This window comes from Eptatretus burgeri, chromosome 1 (genome assembly GCF_056783735.1).
Source record: "Eptatretus burgeri isolate ZD-2024b chromosome 1, Ebu_testis_v1, whole genome shotgun sequence".
Taxonomy (NCBI): Eukaryota; Metazoa; Chordata; class Myxini; order Myxiniformes; family Myxinidae; genus Eptatretus; species Eptatretus burgeri.
The window spans coordinates 62,560,596-62,571,219 of record NC_140961.1 but is presented as its reverse complement, the minus strand read 5'-3'; the positions used below and the strand labels follow the sequence as shown (position 1 = coordinate 62,571,219).

At 39.7% G+C, this 10,624-nt stretch overlaps 1 long non-coding RNA gene across 1 annotated transcript; it reads left to right on the top strand.

Moving 5' to 3' along the window:
- The first annotated feature begins 1,054 nt into the window (after positions 1 to 1,054).
- LOC147034594 (uncharacterized) lies at positions 1,055 to 1,933 on the top strand. Its single transcript, XR_015060292.1, has 3 exons — positions 1,055 to 1,171; positions 1,335 to 1,370; positions 1,560 to 1,933. It is a non-coding gene; the product is annotated as an uncharacterized LOC147034594 (long non-coding RNA).
- Positions 1,934 to 10,624: the final 8,691 nt, after the last annotated feature.

Here is a 10,624-nt window from a genome sequence, read left to right as displayed (position 1 = left end):
ACATTATACATTCCATTCATCGCCCCATGAACCGAAAACCTCACAACCCGCGAACTGCGATGTCACCTCCACCGCACACAAACTATCCAACTTCCTTCATCATAATCACATCATTAACACCCCCCCCTTCAGAGATGCAGCCTCAGCTTGGAATTACGGGGGAGGTAATGCAGGAAACAGGGGCAAATGCCTCCATTCTCCAGACTTTATCAAAACTTCAGGACAACAGGTGCTAATTGGCCATTAGCATCCTGTTACTAAACAATCACTCCGTTTGCTCCTACAAACAATTACGAACTCCCAGTGTTTGTCCCCGTGCCTGTAACGTGACATGAGCCCCCACCTATGTTAATCATGGAGGCATGCCTGTAACGCATCCCGAGCCTCCCCCCCCCCATGTTAATCACGGAGGGTCCATCATGTGTCGTGGTTGAGCGACTGACTGAGCAGGAATCGTTATGGAGGTCTGGCGTGGGCAGGGCTAAAGCGGTGGTGCACCAATTAGTGGCCAATATCACTCCAAGAGACCGTTTTTATCCACCTTTAGGCCACGCCCTCACTAAGCGACTATAAAAGATGCCATAGGAAACAGCTGGTTGTGTGATTCTTGACTTTAGTCCTGCTTCCTGTGTTTGCTTTGTGGTGCTTGACGAGACAACGATCAGGGTTTTAACAGTGGCATTCATATTGGCGGGTCGGAGCTGAGGAGCTGAAGTTTGGGGTGGATGGAACGAGTACCATGCAGAGCGCACATTAGGGCCAAGTCAGGCGATATGCAAACTCTTCATAACTCTCACACAGTATGCGATTCATCTCATGCATTCTTTTCTTTGCTTTCATGATATGTCATTGTACTTGAACACAGGAACTCGACGTGGCCTTGCTGCCACCAACTGTCCTTTTCAGTCCACCACCATTGATGCACGCTCTCACAGTTTCCTCTTGCACCACATGCACTTTGAGCACCCACCGCACCTCTACGACCAAGCACCTTCAGATACCATCATTATTCCTCATTCTGACGCCTCCATTTAACATTTGGGTTGCAGAGACACGACCGCCCCACCCGATGAGCAAAGACGCCCATAAGCCTCATCCTTTCGCTCGTCTTTCTATTATCTTCTCCTTCCCTGGTTGGTCTGATTGGGTACCCATGCCATATGTATAGCTGGTAGGTAAGGCATAGAGTTAAGTTCTGCTTTTTGTCCATTTTCTTTCTTGAACTTGCTTGCACTCTTCATTGCTTGTGATCATTATTCTCGTGTACACTTTTTTTTAACCTCCACCACCGAAGGTGAAGGAGGTTATGTTTTCACCCTCTTCTCCCTTCCCAGAAAAGGTGCTGCTTTTGGTGCTTCTTCCCAGAAAAGGTGCTTCTTCCCTTCTCCCTTCTTCTCCCTTTCACCACCGAAGCAATGGTTTCTCAACTTGAAAGATGAGGTTGAATAGATATCAGGAGTTATAAGCCATGAATATCAACGAGAAAGGAAAACCCAATTCTCATTTAGCTTCATATGTTTTATGTGAAGGAGGCTTTCTGTCTGTTTGATTGTGTGCAGGATATCTCAAAATGTTTTCAATGGATCCGGATGAAAATTTGTGGACAGGTTGGAGGTGTGACAAAGACGAACTGATTAGATTTTGCTGAAGATCCGGATCTGGATCTGGATACGAGAATGATTTAATTTTTAAAGAGATTCTTCACCATTGAGGGATAGGGCCAAAACGACATAGTACTGTATAGCATGATATTTCAAAAATGTATTGGGCCCAATATGTTCTCATGGATCAGACATTGCATGGTGGAGGTATGCACTCTACAGAGTGCGCTTCTCGTTTTTTTATACTGCATTTCCCCTTTTTGATTATTGCTTGCTTGTGCATGAAAATGCTGCACAGCAATGTATCTTCGCATTTTACATTGTTCTGTAAATATTAAATCCCCTTTTGTTGAATTTCATTTCTGAACTGTTTGTGCTTGGCTTTTCCCTCATTTGTCTAGCACCGTCTGCATCGAGGTTATGCCAGGAGGTTATAATTCCCCAATTAATCGGCTTTCATCCAAGTCCGCTATGCACTCATGGTTACTTGGCTGCACCATTTAAGACCTAATTAATATAAGCTTAGTGCACAGCCGAGGGCGCATCCCCCGATCAGGAGACCGTGTGACCCCCAGTTAAAGGTAATTAGACGAAGGACACTGGACCACATTGTTGACTAATTGGCATTCGCGCTAGGCTAGCAACCCACCGTGACACAAAGTTATTTGTGCTCAGTGGCCTCAGGACTGGGAATTCGGGAGGAACATGAGTGCTTCCTTGAGTGGTGAGCCTCAAACCACGGATTCGTAGCAATGTCATAGACCATTGTCAAAAAGGGACAGTTTCCAAAGGTCACTTGCATTTTCAAAGGTGTACATCAACACCTATCTGTCTTGGATGGCGAATTTGGGCTTTACCTCCTCCTCACAAATCTTTGTACATTTTTTAATGCAGACTTAAAAGTTCAGAATAATGTACAGACATGGACTGCCAGTGTAAAACTACACACCGGCTTTATTGGGATTTTAAATTGAAGTCACAGAATGAAGCTAATGGAGCCAAATTTTATTGCAAAGCTTACAATGAAAAGATGAAGATGTTTAAAAAGTGTCAAAAGGCAGGTAAACAACACCATTAGGGATTGATTATGTTGGACATATTCTTATGAGAACATACAAAGTTATTGTCTTTCTTTAAGCAGGGTAAGATTTGATGAAAATATACATCTTTTTTTTCAATACCAATAGTGGCCAAACGACTGTGATCAACAGTAAACACGCACACACATACACCCACACACCCTTTATGAGGTGCAATGCTTTCTCAACTTGAAAGATGACGTTGAATAGATATCAGGAGTTATATGCAATGTATATCAACTAGAAAGGAAAACCTAATTCTCATTTAGCTTCGTATAAAATTTAGAAAGAATTAAAGTAAATATGCTCGTTTTACAAATTTTAAATAAAGCTGTATAATTTATCCAGTCTGCTAATTCCTTTTCACTACATGTGAAATATGTATGTACTCCTCCATTTGCTGCCCTCCACAATTATTCCCACCTTCGTGGCAGATGGCCGGAGGGAACAGTCTTTCTCAAACCAGCAGATGTTTGACTCGCTGGAATTTGGAATTTTACCAGGTCAACGATAATTCGTCTCCTCTCAACAAAGAACACAGTGGGACCTTTAATGTTCACCAACAGTTAGTGCTCGCGGCAGGTCCTCCAGCTGAACATGCTTCTTATGGATTGGACACACAATTATATATCGTTTTGAATGCAAGACACCATGCTGGCAGAGTTTATAGCAAGGTCGAGACTGAATCCAGGTTAGACAGCTCAGAGGTGTCTCACCTGGATTCTGCATACCTCGAAGCAATCCTGCAAACCCACGACAAGCCTCAGTCTTTGTAAAAAAAAAAAAAGTATATTGACTAGTCTATTGTCAGACCGTTCATCAGTTTATGCAGTGAGAATAGTAAAGAATGATCTTTGATGCATGAAATGCTTGCTGGCATACATCTGCTTATGAGCTGCGTCCTTTGGTAGTTTAAGGCGAAATGTTGCTCTACTTTAAAGATTTTGGCTATCATTGGCTTTTAAAATACCTGTTTTTCGAATTTTGGACCTCTCTGTTGCATATTTGCAAACAGCTTGGTCGGCTGTCAATTTCCTTCCATCTCTAGGGGCTCAATCAACTTATTCATTACTCAAATAAAAAAACAAACACAGTAGTTTACAATTTTTGCCTTCAATGTTCGAGAATAATTTCTGTTATATCAGAAATTTGTAAACACCTAAAGTGTCAAATAAATGAATGTGAGTGTTAAATTAACTCTGACAAAACATCTAAAATTCGTACTCACCACTTCACCATTGTAACTCACACGTTGATAAAACAAAAAGGTGACATTTAATCTGAATATAAATGAAAAATTACCACGACTTTTGAAAACTTTGCAGCAAGTCAAAAATATGAAGGATGGTCAAAAAACTCTGAGGTCTGAAATAAAATTTCAATGCCTGAAATGAACAAAAATCGATTCATTTTTCTGTGTTATTTCTATTCTTATGCGACTGATCTTTTCTACTTAACCTTTTACAAACATTTTCCACTTACTCACCAAAATATCACTCATTTTTCGACTTCTACGTGAGACCATGAGCTGGGAGGTTAGCTCAGAGGTACGCACACTCATATTTGAGCCGTTTATGTAATTAAATATTTTGAATCTCAATCTGGCTATGAACTGTCATCCTGGTGTTCACCTTCAGGGTGATCCATCGGTGTGTGCATCGTCCCTCAGAAATAAGCTAAGCCAGAAGACCTATCTACCAGCACTGGTCATTGCTGGACTTTAAATATCTAACTGTGGCACCCTGGCTAAATTTCAAATTATTGCCCTGACTGTTGTGAAAGTAATTGAAAACCACCCAGCCGAACCCGGTCAGAGGATGATGATGATGATGATGATGATGATGATGATGATGATGATGATGATGATGATGATGATATTGATGCAAGACCACGCTGATCACCATTTGTGTGAAACTATTACAGAGCCTCCTATTTCTCTCTGGTCATACTTCTTTGATGGTGAATGTTGCAGATATAAAATAGACAGTTTACATCAGAGACTTGATGCATCTTGGAGAAAATAATATTGCATGATGGATGCCGCCTTGCCAAGCTGATGTTTCTTTGTCAGTTCAAGCATTTTGTATCACCTGAATAAGTACTCATACCACGTTGTCATGTAAGAATAGAGCCATGTTTTGTTGGCTATCAGTTCAAGGAAGGAACCATCAATGGGTGATTTCACACTACCTCTTGGCACGCAAGACATTGTCTTTTTACAAATTATTTTACGTGAAACACTTACCAATCATCCAACTAAAAATGCAAAAGAGACCTGTCTGGATGCAGGAAAGCAGTGAAATCTATTTTTGCTTTGAGCGAGTAAGTCACATAAGCATGGACCTGCTGGGAATGGAATCAACTTGCATCTCGTTTCAATAGTTTTAAAGTAATTTTATTACAACCACCTCTGCGTTATCTTGGTTGAAGAGGAAAAAAGAATCACCCTGTGGTTTGTTATGAGCAGCACCTGTGGTTTTGTGAATCCCGCTTGCACATAGTTTGTTTGGCTTCGTTACAAGTTTCTTCTCTGTGTCTCCCTGGTGATTATCTTCTCTGCTCTGACAGGCTGCTCCTGCATTGGTGGTGGAGTTGCTGTGTATATTCATTCATGTCTTCCTCATCACCCCAGGGCTTCCAGATTATTCTTTTCTTTGTTTCCTCACGTCATCCCCAATCAATACTCATAATATTCTCTACCCTCATTAACTCTCCTGCCTGGTATTGGCTTAACGGTTAAGGTGTCTGGCTTAAGATATCAAGGTCTTCAGTTTGAACCCCTGTCGTCCCGTTGAAACAACACCAGATGGGTTGACTCAGCCTGTCATCCTTCCGAGGTCGGTAAAATGAGTACCAGCTTACTGGTAACAGGGAAACCACATCAGCGGCAGAGCTGCACGTCCAGAAAATGATGCAACCATCAGCCACAGGGGGCTGCATAGGAAACAACATCATTAACTTTCCTTTCTTGTTTATTTTGTTTTGTCCTGTCTCTCTCCACCCCACCCACCTTTCAGGTTTTGTTCCATTACTGTTCATTCTGGGTTTTCCATTCCTGTACTTTCAGTCTCCCTCCTCCACCCCTATAGTGGAGTATTTGAGTTTATCCAGCTTTTTTACCCCCGTGTTCTCCTCCCACTCCCATTAATTCTTCGTTATTCTGCACACCCTTTGTTATTCTTCCAAGTGTCCCTCTGCTGTGCCTCTCTACCATGCTGTTCATGTGTTCCCCAATTTCCACTCTTTTATAGCTGTTCAGTTCCATATTCTCGCTATTATCTTGGTGTTGGCTTCGTGGTGAGTGTGGTGGCTTGGGATCCTCAGAGTCCTGTGTTCGAGCCCTGCTGGCCACGGAATTAACATCAAGGGGGTTGACTCAGCTTGTCATCCTTCCAAGGTTGGCGAAATGAGCACCAGTATACTGGTAATTATCCCTGCTTGTCGAAGGTGACTTAAGGTTTGGCGTCAGGAAGGGCATCTGGCCATCAAAACATTGCTACAAGAAAGGGTACCATGATTGGAGCCCTCAAAAAGCTGACCCCTGCTCAGGGAAAAAGGCTTTAAAATGATGTGATGAGTTCCATGTTCTTGCTCTGACATGAGCCTCAATTTTTTTTCCAAAAAAAGGTTATGAAGGGTAGTTTGCCATTGCTTTTCCAGTTGTTGCAACAGGATTTTTGGAATTCATACCAGGGTGTTTGCAATAACTCCTCTCCTCATTGCAGAAGACAACATGTGATCTTTAACGACTACCAACAACCAATGTTGGCAGATGGATCCTCTCGCTTATTGTTAACCTCTCGACTCACCTGTATAATATAATGCAAGAAATAGAAAAAAAATTCCATCGCTGCAACCACGTGGTACAGGCCAGGTAAATCTCTATCCTCACGAAGTCGATACAGAAAAAGCACACTGCAAACCCTGCAGTCTTTTACTGCGATTGACCTTTAATAGAGTTGCAGTATTTGGAGCTCATTTGCCTGACCATCAGTCACGACTTGTCCTGGACAAGCTAATCTTCAGGTCGCCCTCCAAAGACAAATATCACCTGAGCGTAATATTTCTCGACAAGTGTTCTATTGGAACCTTTGTGATTCGCACACAGTACAAGACATTTGTATGCAGTATCATGAACAACGCTTTATTGTGAGTTGGGTCTTGAGTTACCCTGATTGGGTTCTTGATGCTGAAGAACCTTATGCCCTTGGCAAAACTGATATCTCTTGAGAGAAATATTAAAAGGCAATAAGGCTGAAGCTTTATTGCCTTTTAATGGCAGACAAGTAGAGTTGCCCGATTTGGTGTTCCCATGTGAGCACTTTCTTCATGGCTGTGACCCCAGAATATAATCTCATATAATGTGTTGATTTGTCCTTTATCTCTTAATACTGCTGTCCTCCATGTAATAAATGTGTAAGCTCCTTCAAGAGCCCAAGACACTGTAAAGAGAATGTCATTGGCTTTTCATGCCTCATTGACACAAACATACAATGATATGTCTTAACTGTACTCTTTCATAATTGCTTTTGCATTTGCATTTCCGAAGTGAACATTGAGCTGAATCAAAACTTTTTCATCCCTTCTTTGTTAGATCACTGGTAACATTCAAGAAAAATAAATAAGCTTTATGAACGTGTTTCTAATTGCAGAAATGATCAAACAACAAATATTGTCAATCTTTTGATGTTCCTTCTGCTCAAATTATGTTCTGCCATTTCTCTCCACCTCTGATGTACCCGATAAGCCACATAGCAATGTCTCAACAAGCTCCAGTAATTCAATCAAGGAAAGATCCGGTATTGGCAAGAAATGTACATCTCACATAAATTAGTCAATCTGTAAACGTCAAAAGAAATGTTGAGTAGTTTACAGTCCTTTCAGAAGTATTGAGGTGTTTGAATAGGAAAAAATGGCTGGTAGATTCTCGGTGATGAAATAATAATATGCAAGACCAGGAAGCAATTTTTGCTCTTCTTGTCTCTTTGAAAAGTACTACTGGAAACATTGAGCTACGTCTTCTGTTTGTTATGCCTCTGCTGACGAAGTTGCAGGTGCCATTATGTTATCGGTTATGTTTCTACCTGGGATCATTCCAATTCCAAGCCGAGGACCAGAGGCCTGCCAAACTGTGCTGCTTCAACGAATGGCAATGCATGATTTTAATTAGGGTGGAGTCAGGTCAGCTGTCCAGCCAATGGGTGTAAAGCAGTGGGGTGGAGTCAGAACAACTGAACACTGGATGGGAATATAGGTTTGCTATCTGTTCATCTGTCCATCTGTCGTCCTTCCCACTTGTGGTTTTTCAGACTTTTTCCCATTACCCTTTTCCATAATCAACTGAAACTTGGTACATGACTTTACTATGGTAAGGTACAGTAAGAGTTTGAGTTTCAAGGTGTTTTGTCAATTTTTCACACAGAAATACCTTTTTTAAACTTAGAAAGTATCACACATTTTACATGGGTTAGTCTTCAGTCTCTGACGTGTGTGTGTGTGTGTGTGTGTGTGTGCATGCGCGCGCGCTTGCTTGGGTGGGGGGGGGGGGGTGTATATTGTTGGTTGTTATCGATATATGGATTTTCTGAAGATGGGTGTGTTGGTGTAGGACTTGATGTCCATTGCAGATCAGGCGAGTGCTCGTCACATTAAGTGGTAGTTAAAATTAATCAAAATTAATTGGTAGTTAATTAATGGGTAGTTAAAATTAATAGGTAGTTGAATTCAGCAAGCTGACATGAAAATTCAACCAGATGAAAATTGAGGATTTTAGAAAATTTGGCCCAAATTGGCCTATTGACCTATGTCGACCTTTTGGCATATGATGACCTCAAAATTAACAGATGGTTGAATTAGTTGACCTGATGTGCAAATCCTGTTCAAATTCCAAGTCAATCAGATGAAATTTAGGATTTTAGAAAATTTGGCCCAAATTGGCCTGTGTAGACATTTGTGGCCTGTATATACAGAAAAAGGTAGAATGGCCTATGTTGACCTCAAAACCAAGAGGTGGTTTTATTAATTGACTTGATATGCAAATCCTGTTCAAATTTCAAGTCAATCAGATGAAAATTGAGGATTTTAGAAAATTTTGCCCGAATTGGTCTATTGGCCTATGTCGACCTTTTGGCCTATGTTAACGTAAAATTTGTAGAAGGTTGAATTCAGCAACCTGATATGCAAATGCTCTTCAAATTTCAAGTTAATTGGATTAAAATTGAGGATTTTAGAAATTCGGCCTATGTTGACCTTTGGTTGGTGGTGACCTCAAAATTCATAGGTGGTTGAGTTAAGCGACGTAATATGCAAATGGTTTTCAAATTTCAAATCACTCGGATGAAAATTGAGGATTTTAGAAAATTTGGCCCAATTTGGCCAATGTTAATCTCAAAATTAATATGTGGTTGAATTAAACAACCTGATGTGCAAATGGTCTTCAAATTTCAAATCAATTGGATGAAAATTTACAATTATACAAACAATTAAAATTTGGCCTATTTTTGGCTGACCTTACGGCCTATGTTGACATTTTGACCTATGATAACCTCAAAAGTAGTAGGTGGTTAAATTCACTGACCCGATGTGCAATTCCCGTTCAAATTTCAAGTCAATCAGATGAAATTTGAGGATTTTAGAAAATGTGTCTCAAATTGGTCTCATGGCCTATGTCGAACTTTTCGATCGACCAAATTTTACGAATCTTCAATGCGGGACTGTCGCAGGGTCAGCGACATTAATCCCTGAAAATTTTAGAATGGTCGGCTGAGCGGTTTGGGCTGTAGGCAAGCAGACAGACAAAAACAAACACACAAACACACAAACAAACACACAAATGGAGGCAATCAACATACTTGTGAAATATGTGTGTGTATATACATATATATATATATATATATATATATATATATATATATATATATATATATATATATATATATATACATATATATACATATACATACATATACATACATACATACATATATATATATATATATATATATATATATATATATATATATATATATATATATATATATATATATATATATTGCCAAGTAACAAACATACAAACACAAAAATGGAGGCGATCAACATATTTGTCATAAAATATAAAATATATTTGCCAAGTAACAGACAAATGAAAAATCACTCATGGAGTGACATCTTGGCAAAACAGAAAAAAGTAGAATGGCACTCATTAGAGCGCATACCTCTGCCAGGTGGAACAGTACACATTTTGTATCCTACTGATGGACTGGATCCGAAACAAAATCCAATCCGCTTGTTCTTGTCACCCATTCAACTCATCCACCTGATTGTGTCATAACTCAACCACAATTTTTTCAGATATTGTGATATATTCAGTTTTTGGCCCTATCTATCAATTTTATAAATTAGGCCTGTGTTGACCCTTTGAACTTAAAATTAATTGGTAGTTGAAATCAGCGACCAGACTTGAAAATGCTCTTCAAATTTCAAGTCAATCGTATGAAAATTGAGGATTTTCGAAAATTTGACCCAAATTGGCCTTTTGGCCTGTTTTGACCTTTGGCCTTTGTTTACCTCAAAATTAGTACGTGGTTGAATTCATTGAACTGATACGCAAATGCTCTACAAATTTTAAGTTAATTTGATTAAAATTGAGGATTTTACAATCTTGGCCATTGTTGACCTTTTGGTGTATGTTGACTTTTTGGCCTATGATTACCTCAACTTTAATAGGTGATTGAATTCAGTGACCTGATATTTAAATGCTCTTAAAATTTCAAGTCAATGGAATGAAAATTGACAATTTTAGGCATTTGTCTTATGTTGACCTTTAGGCCAAGTTGACCTTTTGGTGTATGTTGACCTCAAAAATAATAGGTGGTTTTATTCAATGACCAAAGATGCAACTTCTCTTCAAATTTCAGGTCAATCGGATGAAAATTGACAATTTTA